Source organism: Zeugodacus cucurbitae, chromosome 2 (assembly GCF_028554725.1).
Source record: "Zeugodacus cucurbitae isolate PBARC_wt_2022May chromosome 2, idZeuCucr1.2, whole genome shotgun sequence".
NCBI classification, from domain to species: domain Eukaryota; kingdom Metazoa; phylum Arthropoda; class Insecta; order Diptera; family Tephritidae; genus Zeugodacus; species Zeugodacus cucurbitae.
Genome location: NC_071667.1, coordinates 7,020,293 through 7,035,762, shown reverse-complemented (window position 1 = coordinate 7,035,762; position 15,470 = coordinate 7,020,293). Strand labels below are relative to the sequence as shown.

Here is a 15,470-nt window from a genome sequence, read left to right as displayed (position 1 = left end):
AACAAAAGAGCAAAACACTGTAATACTAAGTGAGCAGTAAATTATAATTATAACTAATAAAAATTTAATTTATGTGACGAAAAAATAAGATTTTTTCTCTGCTACTTTGCGATTTGTGTGAGAAGAGTTGCCAAGTGAAAAGCAAGCAAATACAGCAAAAAAGCACACACTTGAGCTTAACATTTTAATCAGCAGCACGGCTTAGAACTGTACATTCGCAGCATTTGATCTTTTGTTTGGTGCTTTTCAGTTTTTAATGAACTTTTGTGGTGCTTTGTGTAGCACAGATCTCTTATTATTTATATCCGTGCGCTTGAAATGCCATAATATAAATAGTTTAAATGTATCTGCTGCCATTTTGCTATTTTTTATTTTTTGCAGTTTCTTAGTTTGCTGTTGAGCGGCAACTAAAATTTACTGTTTTGAACTGGAAATGCGAACGATAGTTTTTTGTTTTGGTTTATTTGTGTGAATTTTTATTTTTATCGAAACTCGTATCATAAAGTATAAAAGCGTGTTGAGGCATTAATTAGTAAATCTCTTTTTACTATAAGCCGTTGATACTGGTTACGATGGGTATTCCAAAAACAGCGGAGTTTATTGAAATTTTTGTGTTGGAACGAAAATATGCCTAATCACGGTTGATAAAAAGCGGTTTTACTGTGTCTATTTTAAAACTTTGGTAATATTATTATGTGTTTTATTCTTAAATTTATGGATACTAGAGACTGATAAGGAACCTTGAAATACAGTAAAAGCTCCTTATTCGCGCATCCTTTATTCGCGTTTTCACTATTCGCGGATTAAAAAAATGAGACCCAATTTCTATATTCGCGACTAAAAATTTTTTTATTCGCGGATCTAATAAGTACATACATAATAGGTATCCAACCAATATTCTTGTCAAATGGACTAATTATTAAGTAAAATAGAACTTATTACAAGAAAATGTTAAATATTCCACTATTTTCGCAATATTTTTGAACTTTTGGTAATACTTCCATATAGAAGGAGCTCACATGGAACTGAACTTTTGTTCTTACCCATTTTTTTTTAAACTTTCAAAAACACTTTAAATTAAATGGAACCAATAAGCTCTTCACTTTTTTAATAATTTTTTTTTTACACAGATCGTGATTGCTAAGGTTTCGTTACATTGGCTTAATTATATGAGCACACCCGACTAGATCACTTGTGAATTTATTTTAATTTTTTCGCCAACCACGATACTTATTTCTTATTTTTAAATCGCGAATGGAATAGGACGAGATGGGTTCGAGCAGATAGAATCAAGTGACATTCAGGAATTGCTTGAATCGCAAGATGAAGATTTGACTGAAACCGACTTGGAGCTCTGCGATTTCTTTATGAACATTGATCCGTCTAGGGAACGAAGTCTAATTTTTAAGAGACAAATTGCTAATGCGACTGCTGTGTATCAGTCTGAATTGAAGGAGCTTTTGCTGCCAAGCAAGAAAAAATTACATAATTCTTCAAACCATTGCCTAAGCCTTAAGATAATTAATTAAAATGTCCCAAAACTTCAATTAAATCAATTTTTCTTTTTATATACCTATTTGTTTTTTTTTTGTCACCTAGGAACATATCCCCTATAATCCCATATAAATTACCATCCCGTATTCACGGTTTCTGTATTCGCGGCATATTTATGGAACATATAGCCCGCGAATAAAGAGCTTTCGCTGTATTCGTTTGTATTTTTTTTTTTATATTGACCACTGCTTATTCATATTGACCACTGCTAAATTATTATTTGTGATAAATATTATTAGAGGATTTTTATTTTATATGAATTTTAAAACATTTTTTTTAAATATTTATTGAACATATTGCCTTTTTTGTCCTAGTAATTGCGATTTTATCGAAAATTTCGTTCCCCTAAAGCACTTATTGCCAAAAAGTAGACTACAGAATGTATGAAGTATATGCTGTATTTTCGCTTTATCAGATTTAATAAAGAAGGCCAACATTTTGGCGCATTAGAAATATAAATTTATCGAAAACAGTAACAAATTGATTTGTATCAAAATATCTTGAAAAAATAGTCTCTCTTAAAGAAAAATAAAAATATTTGTTTCCACTTACATCTTTAATACTGCTTACAAGTTGCTATAAAATTGTTTGCTATTTTCGAGTAAAATATAGTTAACGGTCAGCATGAGTATATATTTTTTTTTCAATTGATTGCGTATATTTGTTAATTTAACACAACTTGCACCAAAAATTTTCCACAAAATTTTGCCTTCCGCTGTCTTTCCAGCTGATGATTTGGCTGTTAAGCGGCGCTGAAAAAACAAACACAAACAAAATTCACACGTTTTTCACACTATTTATTATTTTTGTTTTTTATTTTATTTTCTTTTGCACCAACTTCATTTTTGTATTTGACACTGCTGCTTTGGCGCCATAAATTAATAGTTCTCTGTGAATTTCCACGCTGCTTACTATTTGCTTTGGCTTGCCACTCAACGTATTAGTTTCGTCGCTATTTCTTCTTGGTCTATTTGCCCTCTAGTTAAAGCTATCGGTTTGCCACTTTGCTTTCGTGTTCCCGCAATAATAAAAAGCTGTCAACTATGACGTGCCGCAAGTGCAACAACAACATATTTCATTAAAATATTTTGTTTGACTGCTTCCTCATCATCATCATCTTCACACACACACAACAAAGCAAAAGTGGCGTTGGTCATTTTCTCAGCCAAAACAAATAAACACACACACCCTCATACAAATTACGCACACAATTTTCACGAGTTTTTACATTTTTTTTCATAAATAATAAATAATTATATGCAGCGAGGAAGATGCTTCAAAAATAAATAAATATTATAATGGAATAGGTGTACGAGTGGTTTCCGCCTTTTGGCTGGAAAATAAACAGTTTCCGTTTTCGTTAGTTTTTATATGAAATAGCATCACTTATTCTTGTGTGAATATTTTTATAAAAATTCTAGCGTCATTTTTTTCGCTATTATAAATTGTATTGCGTTCAATTTGTGGCATTTGATGTGAGTAGCCATATAAATTAGAGCACTTTGCATGTCTTGTGTTGAGAAATAAATAAATATTCCACAAAAGTGTAAAATAATAATTTTTGGTAATAAATTAATGAATATTAGACTTTTAAGAATGATTTTGTTTATTATGTACTTGACTTTTAAATTATTCCATTTTGAGTATATAAAATCAAAATTTGATATATATTATTGCTTTGCTCTCACACACTGCTCATTCAATAATGCTTCCGGCAGTGTGTTGAATATGGAAATGAACTATTTATTTTATAATTTACTTTTCTGATTTTAGAGAATTATCTAGTTGGGTTAAAATTTTGAGCTACGCTGTTCCAATTCAATATAGTAACCTTCAGCAGCTCAGAGTTTCTAATCAATTGAAGCCCAATTTGACTCTTTTTCCGGATATTTCATGCAATGGTTAATGTGCAAAGAAATATGATTTCCGAAACAGATTGTCGATGATTAATTAATTTCTGATCCATTTGGACACGACTAAATAGGATTATAGGCTATATAAACATATCCTATAGATTGTATGATTCAGATTGGTTCAATTCATTGAATTTTGCCGTATCCGAATTCGAAATTTTCATATATTTGTGTGGACTTTGGAAGTACTCGTCGAAAGAAGACATTCATATGGGTTTAGGTCTCTTCGACTAAACAGCTCAACACTAATGTGGAGCAAAGCATTGTGGAAGGCTTTGGGTGAATCCCTACTTATCTTTGTTGAGTATATTTTGATATTAAGAAAGTATTCCTAGATATAGTTAGTCAATATCGAGCAAATGAGGAGTTCTATGATGTTTTTATACTCTCGCAACAAAAGTTGCTAAAGAGAGTATTATAGTTTTGTTCACATAACGGTTGTTTGTAACACCCAAAACTAAACGAGTTAGATATAGGGTTATATATTCCAAAGTGATCAGGGTGAAGAGTGGAGTTCAAATCCGAATGTCTGTCTGTCCGTCCGTCCGTCCGAAAACACATAAAGTGCCATAACTAAGCTATAAATTAAGCTTTGGAAATAAAATTTGGTATGATGGATTGCACTATGAAGGGGCATATTTGGATGTAATTTTTTTGGGGAAGTGGGCGTGGCCCCGCCCCCAAATAGGTTTTTTGTACATATCTCGCAAATCAATAGAGCTATATAAACCAAACTTTCTGCAGTCGTTTTTTTAGGCATTTCTTAGTACAGTCCAAAAATGAAAGAAATCGGATAATAACCACGCCCACCTCCCATACAAAGGTTAGGTTGAAAATTACTAAAAGTGAACTCACTAACGAAAAACGTCAGAAACACTAAATTTCACATAAGAAATGGCAGATGGAAGCTGCATTCAGATTTTTTTACAAAATGTAAAATGGGCGTGGCGTCGCCCACTTATGGGTTAAAAACCATATCTCAGGAACTACTCGACCGATTTCAATGAAACTTGGTTTGTAATAGTTTCCTTACATCCCAATGATATGTTGTGAAAATAGGCCAAATCGCTTCACAACCATGCCTACTTCCTATATACCAGAACTTTGAAGGTGATCTGAATCGTTTACATTACAATATATAAAGTAAGCACTAGTGAAGATATCGGTGCAGAACTTTGCACAAATACTATGTTAATAGTGTGGCAGCCCCATTCTAAAAATCGCTGAAATCGGAGCATAGGTTTTTAAGGCCCCATATATATATATTTATGAGAGGTATATGGATAATATGCCTGGAAAGCCATCCATTCTCAAATTTTTAGTACAAAAAGACCTAGGACTCACGAAGACGCCAAAAAACAGAAGAAGACGGAGCGTTGGACGAATAATATTGGGGAAAATTCTGAGGAAATATTATCTTCCTGGAGGTAGAATTGTAGTTACATACAGTCTCTTGTTTATATTTTCTTTTAGCACTTTACACAATACACAATATATTTTCTTTTCTTTCCCAAGTTATATACAAAAGCTTGTTTCTAAGAATTATAATTGAATAATTTTTTATTATAAACTCGTTTTGCATACTTTTGTTTATTTAATTTAACGCCGCCAATTAACTTTCGGCTTACACTTTATCCATAGACTACGCCAACAAACACGCTTTCCACACCTAGTTTCCAACGGAAATTCAGAAATTCCAAAATATTTTACTTTGATTTTTATTGATTTTCAGCAATTGACCGGCTTGCCAATTCCGACTGTCACTTAAACGGAAATCACAACTTTGCCGACGGAAAACAAATCGTTTTTGCGCTGCAAAAGGTGCGACCGGCGTACTTCCGAAACAGCGCAAATGAAACGAAAAAGTTCATCAAGCCAAAGACACAGCGGCGAATGACGCTAATAATTCATAGACGAAACAAAAAAAAAAACGAAAAAATCGACCGAATTCGACCGACACAAAAAATGTAGCGGTTGGCGTGCACGAAACGCGCCACACTCGAAACTGAACTAAATCACAAATCATGTCCAAGAAGTTGTTGGCCGACAGCAGCAGTCGCTGCAGCGCAGCACCACCAGCAATAGCACTAGCAGCAGCAGCAAATAGTAATAATAGCGACAGCTTGCCATAAATGTAGCGCTGGCTAAAAGCTAACAGCGGCGGCGACAACGGCAGAGCGCGCTGCAAACAGTTCAGAAGCGGTGCAGCGGTCAGCTATAGTTCAAACGGTGTACACAGCTATTAGAGTATCGCATAGTTACGAGCTTATGTTCCAGCTCAATAGTCAGCTTTGCCGCGCGCCGCGCACTCTGACTCTACTGGCAGGTTATGGCGCGCTGGTTGAGAGCTGAGCAGCGATGTGCGCGCACACGCTTAGTGGTCACCTCAGCGTTCGACTCTTGGGAACCAAACGAAAAATCGAATAGTCTAAGCTTAGCACACATTTTGTATATGTTTCATTATCGCTTAACAAATCTCAGCTCAGCTCATAGCGGTCTGCTTTACAAGCGAGCGGTAAAAACAATAAAAAGAAACAAGAAAAAGCAAACAACTGCCAAACAAAGCAACCTGTGCCCGCGGCCGGTGCTGAGAAAAGCCATAACCATTGAAAACAAAAGCAAACAGCAAAGACACACCAGTTGTCTAGCGGTGGCAACAAGAGATTACTCAAATTTTATTTTGTGTGCTTAAAGAGCTCTGGCTAGAAGAAACATATGCTGCCTTTGCGCATAGCCACAAAACGGCTGCGATCTAGTGAGCAGCGCTTACAAGCGACACTAAACGCTTACCGGCCGCTAGAAAAGCAACGCTCACGCTTGCGCTCTTAGCACTCGATAAAGTTTTTGCTCTTCGATTTGGAATTTTTGTGTTCTGAGCAAGCGTTAAGAGCAGTAGCGTTTTCTTGACTGCTTTTTATATAGAAAAGTTAAAAATATTACAAGCGCTGTTATTCTCTTTGTTGTGCGTTGTGAACGTCTCACGTCTGAACGTCTATTTAAGTTCAGTTAGTGTATTATTAAGTTAAGCTGACTTAATAGCTCATAAGATGAGAGTACATGACTTGTGTTCAGGCTTGTCATATGTGGGAAAATGTGCGGGGATTTTCTAACCAACATAAACAAAGCTCAAGGCTTGACCAAGCTTTGTATTCTATTTGGAGTGTACTCCTTGGTATACCTGGTGACATCGCTTATATCGAGGCTATTAGCTATTATAAAATAATTGAACTGAATTCGAACTTGAAAAAAAAAAATTCTAGTCTCATATTTTTCCCCTTCATGTGGCATGTTCTATTGAATAGGGTGCATCTAGGTCAAACAAACCTTACAATATTGTTCGATTCCACAAGCCCATGAGGGACCCCTTGAAGATCTCTTACCGGACAGTTTTATAATATGAAATGAAGAGCCTTAAGAGTTAGTCAGCTTCAACTAAACGATTTCAATTTAATTCGTGTCTAATAGAAAATTCCGCGAAGCTCGTGGGACCGAACACAACCCTTCCTTGAACTGAGCCTGATTGAGTGATATTTATGTACAATGAAAGCACTCAAATAAATTGATTTTTTCCGCAGAAAATATAAATTATATAGTTATATAGCTCTAACGGCTCAACAAATTTAAGATTTTGGCACTCATAAACACACACACAACAACAAAATCAAAGGTTTAATAAGTGAACAAAAAAGCGGAAGAAAGTTTGCTGCCGCCATGCTTATTAATGCCACACATTTGCGCACACTCACAAACGCACTAATTCCTAATCAAAGAATTTTGTATGAACTTTTATTTTCCAACAGTCGCCTGAATAGCTCAGTGGACAAAAGAAAATAGCAGAATTCTAAACGGCATTTGGTGATAAAAGACAATCTCTCTAAACTGCTGAAGTTAGTAAAAACTGAAGAAAAAATTTCGAAGTATTCATGCTACACTTAATCTTCCCCACTTTGCGCTTCGCTTTTTTCAAATTGATGTGCCATTGATTGACAATATCGAAAGCGGTCAAAATTAGATGTGTGAAGTGTTGTGATGTGTACGAATTGATTTTCAAAGCGTGTACAACAACAACCGGATTTTTATGGCTGTGTAAACATGTAGATTTAAATGCGTTGGATATTACGAATAGAGATGCTTTGCTGAAAGCTTTCTTTGTGCGCGCGCTTGTGTGTGTGATGGACAAGACAGAGGGGTATTGATATTTAAATGGCCTAACTGAAATTTCAATGGTTTACAGCGGAAGCTGCTGACAGCTATAACTAGAAGTAGGCAGCTTAAAGCCGCATGGATATACACACAAGCACAGAGAAGAAGCGGCTGAATCGGCGAATACTTTGATTTACATAAATTAAAAGTGTATTTAATGTAGCTGAGCTACTTTAAAAAAGTTATTTTTTTAAGTTCATTCATAAAAATCGTTCAATTCATTCACAAAATGTATGCACGAAGCGCTGAAAATATTCATTCAGCCAACGAATTAGGCATCAAAAAGCCACCAAATACGCGGAGGTAGGCTGGCAAGTGAGTTAGCAGCTTATAAGCTAAATTTGAGCGGCCGATTTAACTGTATTTACCACAGGTTTTCTAAAGCTTTGTTGCCTAGATAACATATTAACAATTATATGGAATACAAATACATTTTGAGCTCTTTAAAAATAGTTCTAAAAATCGTTCTCTCAACTTAGTTCTTTTGATTTCTTTTTAACTTTAACGACAGCGCCATCTATAAGCAATTTCTTTTTTTCCAAAATTTTCTCTATCGGAAAACCTCTTAAGGGGTTATATGGGTTTCCTGGGTTAAAAAAATCATTTTTTTGTTTTTTTTTGGCTTATTAATTTCTACAACATCTCGACAATATTATCCTATTCGATCCGAATAATAGTTTCGGAGATACAGCCTTTGGAAGGTGTGCGCTCCAAGTCAGGTATTAATGTTACTCAAAACTTTAAACGCGTTTTTCTCGGAACCGTGTTTTCAAAGACGGTTGTCAAATGTTCTCGAAAACTAATCACCCGATCTTAATAAAATTTCGCACAGGTGTTCGAGATATAATTTACTCGTGCTTGAACGAAGGATTTTTTTCAATTACAACTATTTAAAAAAAAAAAGAAATGTCAAGCAAATTTGACCGAAATTATTTTTACAAATTTTTACTTTTTTTGTCTTCCCTTCGTTCAATCACGAGATTATGGTCTTACCTAAACCAGTTATTTTCGTTTTTTCATTTTGGATAATCCTGTCAGGAGTTATGCTGACAACGCTGACGCAACTTTTTGTCATGGAAAATGACGTCACAATGAAGGAGTTTTAATTTTTTTTTTGAAAATTTCAGAAATTATTCTTTAAGTATGTATCTATAAGACAGAAAAAGTTTGAATTAAATAAATAATTTTTTACATAGAAAAAAATATTGAAAATATGCCTCTTTTACCCGACAAAACCCATGTGACCCCTTAAATTCAAAATTATTTGCACTAAACCCAATTGTTTTGATATTTGACGCACAATTGGTTAATATAAGCGTTATTTTTTATTTATTTCGACAACAGCGCCATCTAGCGGTTAACCGATTATTTAGTTAATTCAGTACAAATACCAAAACTGAAGCTCAAATAAACTAAACTAAAACTGATGCTCAAACAAATAGTATATATAAATTTTGATTCGCTTGTTTCAGATATATTTTTGGGGTTTCTCTAATTAAAACAAGTAAGGAAGGGCTAAGTTCGGGTGTAACCGAACATTTTATACTCTCGCAATTTATTTATTTAACTTTATTTATATTATATAATACACAATTTGACCCACATATTCGTCATATATATTGCATAAAGTCAATTGAAAGTTAGAAACCCTAATAATAGGTTAGAAGCACCGTGGTCCTCATGTTCGATATATGGGGCCTTGAAAACCTATGGTCCGATTTCGGCGATTTTTAGAATGGGGCTGCCACACTGTAAAAGTAGTATTTGTGCAAAGTTCTGCATCGATATCTTCACTAGTGCTTACTTTACATATTGAAAAGTAAACGATTCAGATCGTCTTCAAAGTTCTAGTATATAGGAAATAGGCGTGGTTGTAAAGCGATTTGGCCTATTTTCACAACATATCATTGGGATGTAAGGAAACTATTACAAACCAAGTTTCATTGAAATCGGTTTAGTAGTTCCTGAGATATGATTTTTGACCCATAAGTGGGCGACGCCACACCCATTTTCCATTTTGTAAAAAAATCTGAGTGCAGCTTCCATCAGCCATTTCTTATATGAAATTTAGTGTTTCGGACGTTTTTCGTTAGTGAGTTAACCCACTTTAAGTAATTTTTAACCTAACCTTTGTATGGGAGGTGGGCGTGGTTATTATCCGATTTCAACTATTTTCATGGTGTGTGGTGGGGTACGTAAGAGAATTGACTGCAGAAAGTTTGGTTTATATAGCATCATTGGTTTGCGAGATATATACAAATGACCGGTTTAGGGGCGGGGCCACGCCCACTTCCCCAAAAAAATTGCATCCAAATATGCACCTTCCTAGTGCGATCCTTTATTCCAAATTTTACTATTATATCTTTATTTACGGCTTAGTTGTGACACTTTATGTGTTTTTGGTTTTCGCAATTTTGTGGGCGTGACAGTAGTCCGATATTGCTCATTTTGCAACCCTCAATTTTTACTCAAGTTATCGCTTGCACGGACGGACGGACGGACAGACATCCGGATTTCAACTCCAATCGTCATTCTGATCATTTATATACATATATATAACCCCATATCTAACTCTTTTATTTCTTGGTGACACAAACAACTGTTATGTGAACAAAACTATAATACTCTCTTTAGCAACTTTGTTGCGAGAGTATAAAAAAATTAACTTCAGCCTTGCCTCCTAGAGTATAATCATTTTTGTTTTCTCTAGAAAAATACAAAACTCATAGCAACACATATACTAAATGAATCACTTTCCCACACACGAAATGCTTGCCATTACATGCTTTTTTAAACTAAACTATGACAACCTTTTGCCAACCTAATCAGCTTAAACGGTTCGTTGCTTAAGGCTTTTGTTTCGCTCGCCTTAGTTATGCAGATGCTGTTCGTGCGCTGTTGAATCGCATTCATTGCGGCCTTTGACAGCTACTATACGCATTAAGTGCTTGTCAAATAAAATTGTGAAAATATTTGTAATCTTTTGCTATGCGCCTTTCTGTCATTTGCCATTTCAATGTGACTTCTATTTCTAGTTTTCGAATTAAAACTTTATTTAATTTTTTTCATTTGTTCTGCAAAAAACGCTTGCTGTCAACACCAAATTGAACGCATAAATAAAATGCGCTAAATTATTGATAAGCTCGCGTGTGGCGTGAAATGTGTGTCGAGTGTTTGAGGCCAAAAATGTGCAGTGAAAAAAATAAAAGTTAGGATATATGCTAATGTGGTCTTAAATACCAGGGTAATGTTAGGTTTTTGAATTTTTTTATTTTTTTTTTTAATTTTTAGTTTTTGAGTTATAGTTTAACATATGATATATGAATATCCGATAAGTATCTAAAGCAATTATTCAAAATCAAATGCCGCACTATAGAGTAGAGTATAAAAATGGCTTTATATGAATTCTTAAATTAGAAAATTTATACAGCCTTTTAGCTGAGCTGACAAGTATCACTCCTGCAGCACACCTTATAATTGAGCAGTATCAAACTGCCAAAAAAAGTTAATAGCTTTGAGCAATAAAATAGTGTTTCGCCGTTGCTGCCACATGTTGCAAGTTTGCAGAATGCCAAAATTCATAACACATAAAATCTGTAGCTAGCAATGCAATTTGTCTCGAATGCAAGAGAAAAATTACATCTTCCGCCCCTGAGGTCAGGAGTACGTGAGTAAGCACACATTTATTTCAGTGTGTTTGTGTGTGTGTGTCTGTCAGAGTTGGCACCACCCACATGCCACTATTTCTGCCACTTCATAAAATGCTTTAAAAATGTGCATATGCATTGTCAAAACAACAACAACAAGCACTGGAAAATACAAACAACTATAACGAAAAAGGCAGCTGCTGCCAGGTTACGGAGGCCAAATGCGTTCAAAAGGCAATAAATTCATTAAATTTAAGCAATACTTTTGCGGCAGACCGCGCGGAATTGCATACATATACATACCTACAGATATACAAAGGTGTGTACATAATGCAATGAATCGCACTTTTTGCTGCAGAGCCATACAAAATTTTCTAATTTTTCACTCGCATTCATTTATTGAAATGTTCATTAATTCTTCTAACAAAAAAAAAAAAAAAAACACGAAAAAAACGAGTTAACAGTTCATTCAGTAAACATACAGTGCATATGCATAAAACACAAAGTTTATGTTGTTTTTGGGGTACGCAACTATGCCACAAGCCGCCGCCGCTTTTCACCAACCGATCCGTTTGACCCACAATCGACAGTTATTTGTAGTAACTAATCAAAGCGTACACTAAATGCATTTGTTTGCCATATATGTATGTATGTATGTTTGTATAAAAAGCTGTGTGAGTTGTTCCGCAGACGTGTGTGTGTGTATGTGCATTACATATGCGTTTTGTGCAACGGATTTTTCGTGTGTGAAAACTGCGCTCTATTAATATACTAATTTTGTGGTATTTTAGGCCAGTTTAGTAATCAATCAATGCTTAAAGCTGCTTATGTGTATGTGCGTGTGTGCTTAGTGGTATGTAAGAAACTCTACGATGCATAGGAAGTAACAAAGATCGAGATATGTATACAGATAATTTCAGCTTTAAAAAAGTTGCAGCGGAAAGTGATAATCGCGTTTGGCATATATTTCTAAAAGTAATATGGTATATGAGCTTCTTGAGCTTTATATGGTACTCGGAAGGCAGGATTAAGTTCGGGTCTAATCCAACATTTTATATTCTCGCAATTAATTAATTTATTTAATTTTATTAAGAGTACTACAATTCGTGCTGTATATTCTAAAGTTCACTAACATAACGGAAATTATTATATGGATTACTAAACAAACATTTCCCATACATATTAGGTCTACAACTTTGCTTTCGCCGTTTTCCAATAGATGTCTCTAGGAACAAGCACTGGTCGATTAAATCGATTAAATCGTTTTACATCGATCTTGGACATTTGTGTCAACATTAACTCAACAAAATATTTGTAGAGATCTGTTTGCATCCCAAACTTATTCTCAACTGAAAATGTCACTTGTTGAGCCGAATTCTCGACATTTGCACGGAATACGCATGCTGCCAGAAGATGGTCCAAAGTAGTAGTTAGAGACGGCCAATATTTTGAATAACATTTTTGTAACCGTTTTTTGTACAAAAAGCCTTAAATTTACAAGAAAAGAAAAACGGCAAAGTTGTAGACCTAATACTTATCTATTTACTTCGCCGTTCCTACGTGGGTTTATTTAAAAAAAAAAGTACAATGAGGAAAATTCGAATTGAAATTATATTTTATTTGCAGTGAGCTAAAACTTGATTACGCCCTCTAGTCTGTTGTGTCCGTTGTCTTTCTCTCTGATTATGAAGGCATTGGGAACGCTCAGAGTTCGACGCCCTAGTGCGAGCTCGTATATTTCTAATATTTTGTTCTTCAAGCTGCTACACACGCTCCGTACTCGACTCTCAATCGCGTACTTGGCAGTTTTAGAAATTTTGTTCATACAGCAGCTGCGAGCACTCAATACTCGACTTTTTGGTACGCGATTGCGATGCGAAGAGAATGAGAAGACGATTTTCAGTTTCAGATTAAAATTCTCCATCACGGAGTCTTTTTGATACGCTCAGCTGGGAGCTATTTCCAGAAAGTTGAGATTCTAGCAATAAATATGTATTGGCTGTGTTACTCGAGTTGAATGTAGCTTTCCAATGGTGAAAGAATTTTTGAAGTCGACACAGGAGTTTTTGAGTTTATTCATTACAAACATATGTAGATACAAATCATTCCTCTTTATAATAGTACTATAGATATGTTGGCTGGGGTAATGCCTTTTCGTCACCCAGCTACATTATATCCAAGATTATACGCTCACTTAATTTGGCTACGATATTTCACATATTAACCAATCTATTATATAAGGTATAAAGCTCACCGGATATTTGAAACCCCTAATATTACATATATAGGATCTAGGGGAAGTTCCGAACCGATTTTACTCATTTTTGCAACAAGGTTCACTATCAATAGCAAAATATTCTCTCAGAAGTTATATGAAATTTATGAGAGAAATACGAATGTTTTCGTTCAAAAATTATACATCGGCATTGAGATCATCGATTTTGATATCAGCGGACTTGAAAAGTTATTTTCCGATTTTGACAAATTTTGGAAGATTTTAAGTATAATATTTTAGTAAAATGCTAATTAAATTTTTTCATACATTTTTTGGAGTTTTTCTTTGTTTTAATTAAATTAATTTCTTTCAAAAAATATTAATTTGCCAGTGTAAGTCTTCATATTTATTATTACTTTTAAGTTTATTAAAAATATATATTTTTTTTAACAAATTATTCCTAATTTTCTTAGTAAAAATTTTTAAAAATATTTTTTTTTGAACTTCACATTATTTTTTTCGTGATTTTTTCATTCTTAAAAATACTTACACACATACACGCGCATGCCAGTGTATGTAAACAACTCAATATTTTTTCTAATATTGTAATTATAATTAATTGCTCTGCTGTTCGAATTTAAATGTGCGAGAAAATTAGGAATTTTTCTATGAAATATTACATTTCCACACAGCTTATAGGCATATACATGTGTGTGTTTGTAGGCAATCATGCTGGCAAATTGCTGCTATGCTTCACATAATTAGTCAATATTGCCGCGGCAGTTTCGTTGCGGTTTCCTCACCGAATTACCAAGCCCAATTTCAGACAGACCAAAACACAAACACATATGTACATATCAACACACATTTGCTACCAAATAACTAATTTTTGGCTACCACACAAATGTTGCTTGTTGTTGTTGTTTCTGTTGTTGTATCTGTTGTAATGACGAAATACATACATTGTTGCTCGTCTGGCCTACTGCTACCTACTGCGTAACTAAATCAAGGAAATAAATATTAAAGCACACAGCAGCACCCAGAGAGGAAAACAAAACAAATTGGTTATAGAAAGCTACCAAGCTACAAGCGGCTTAGCAAAACCCAAAAAGTCATTACGAACGAAATTTGTGAAGACCTAGGGCCAGCGGTTGCTGCCTTCGTATCGATTTAGCACACATTTGTTTGATTTATTTCAAGATTTTGCGTTTTTTTGTATGCGTGTGTGCGCCTGTGTATGTGTGTTTGTACTGAAATTTGCTTCTGAATTTGTTTGCCAGTACTCTTAGGGGATTTCGATGTGTAATATATCTATCTAGCTTTTCATTTTCAGTTTATCAATCGCTGTGTGCACCACCTTATGCTACTGCCGCCATCGCATCAAAGACGAATCTCACGCAGGGTAGCGGCGGCGCAAACGCACGAAATCGAAATGAAATGGGGTCGTCAAATAACATTTGCAATTTACATACTCAGCTCTATGGTGTGATTGTGTATAAATCGAAACTTAAATTACTCAGCACATCTTCAATAAATTTCCAGTGAACTTCTTGCTTTTATTGGAATTTATGAATGATGGTGTATTCTTTGAAGAAATATTAGACTACATAATATAATATTTTATATCATATTCATGCCTTCCAACGGTTAGTATAATGATTTCATAGGTCTCAGGACGGATGTCGTCTTTCGTCGAATTCTAGATATTCTGCGGCCAAGAGTTCTATTGGTGTCTGATGTTGATGGATTCGGCACTCTAAAATTTATATTAGAAGTACTGAGGAACATATTTTTTCGGGTTCATATTTTAGGTTGAGATTTTCTTAGAAATCACTTCTTCTGCCAAACTTGACTTATACCAAAACTTCTACATTTTCTTCCAATTAAGGTCACAAAATAGGGTGCATCTGTCCGAATCATAAATTAGATTATTTATCT

The 15,470-nt window shown here is 34.6% G+C and overlaps 1 protein-coding gene across 2 annotated transcripts in view; it reads right to left on the bottom strand.

Moving 5' to 3' along the window:
- LOC105210054 (probable serine/threonine-protein kinase DDB_G0282963) overlaps window positions 1-15,470 on the bottom strand; it is a 242,087-nt gene that overhangs the window by 77,842 nt on the left and 148,775 nt on the right. The window contains exon 1 of one of the 2 annotated variants that reach the window (XM_029038988.2): window positions 2,107-2,908. The exons of the other annotated variant lie outside the window; for it this stretch is intronic. The gene's annotated coding sequence lies outside the window, so the exon portion shown is untranslated. Of the gene's footprint in view, window positions 1-2,106; window positions 2,909-15,470 lie in introns of those variants that run through there. 2 annotated transcript variants of the gene reach the window in all.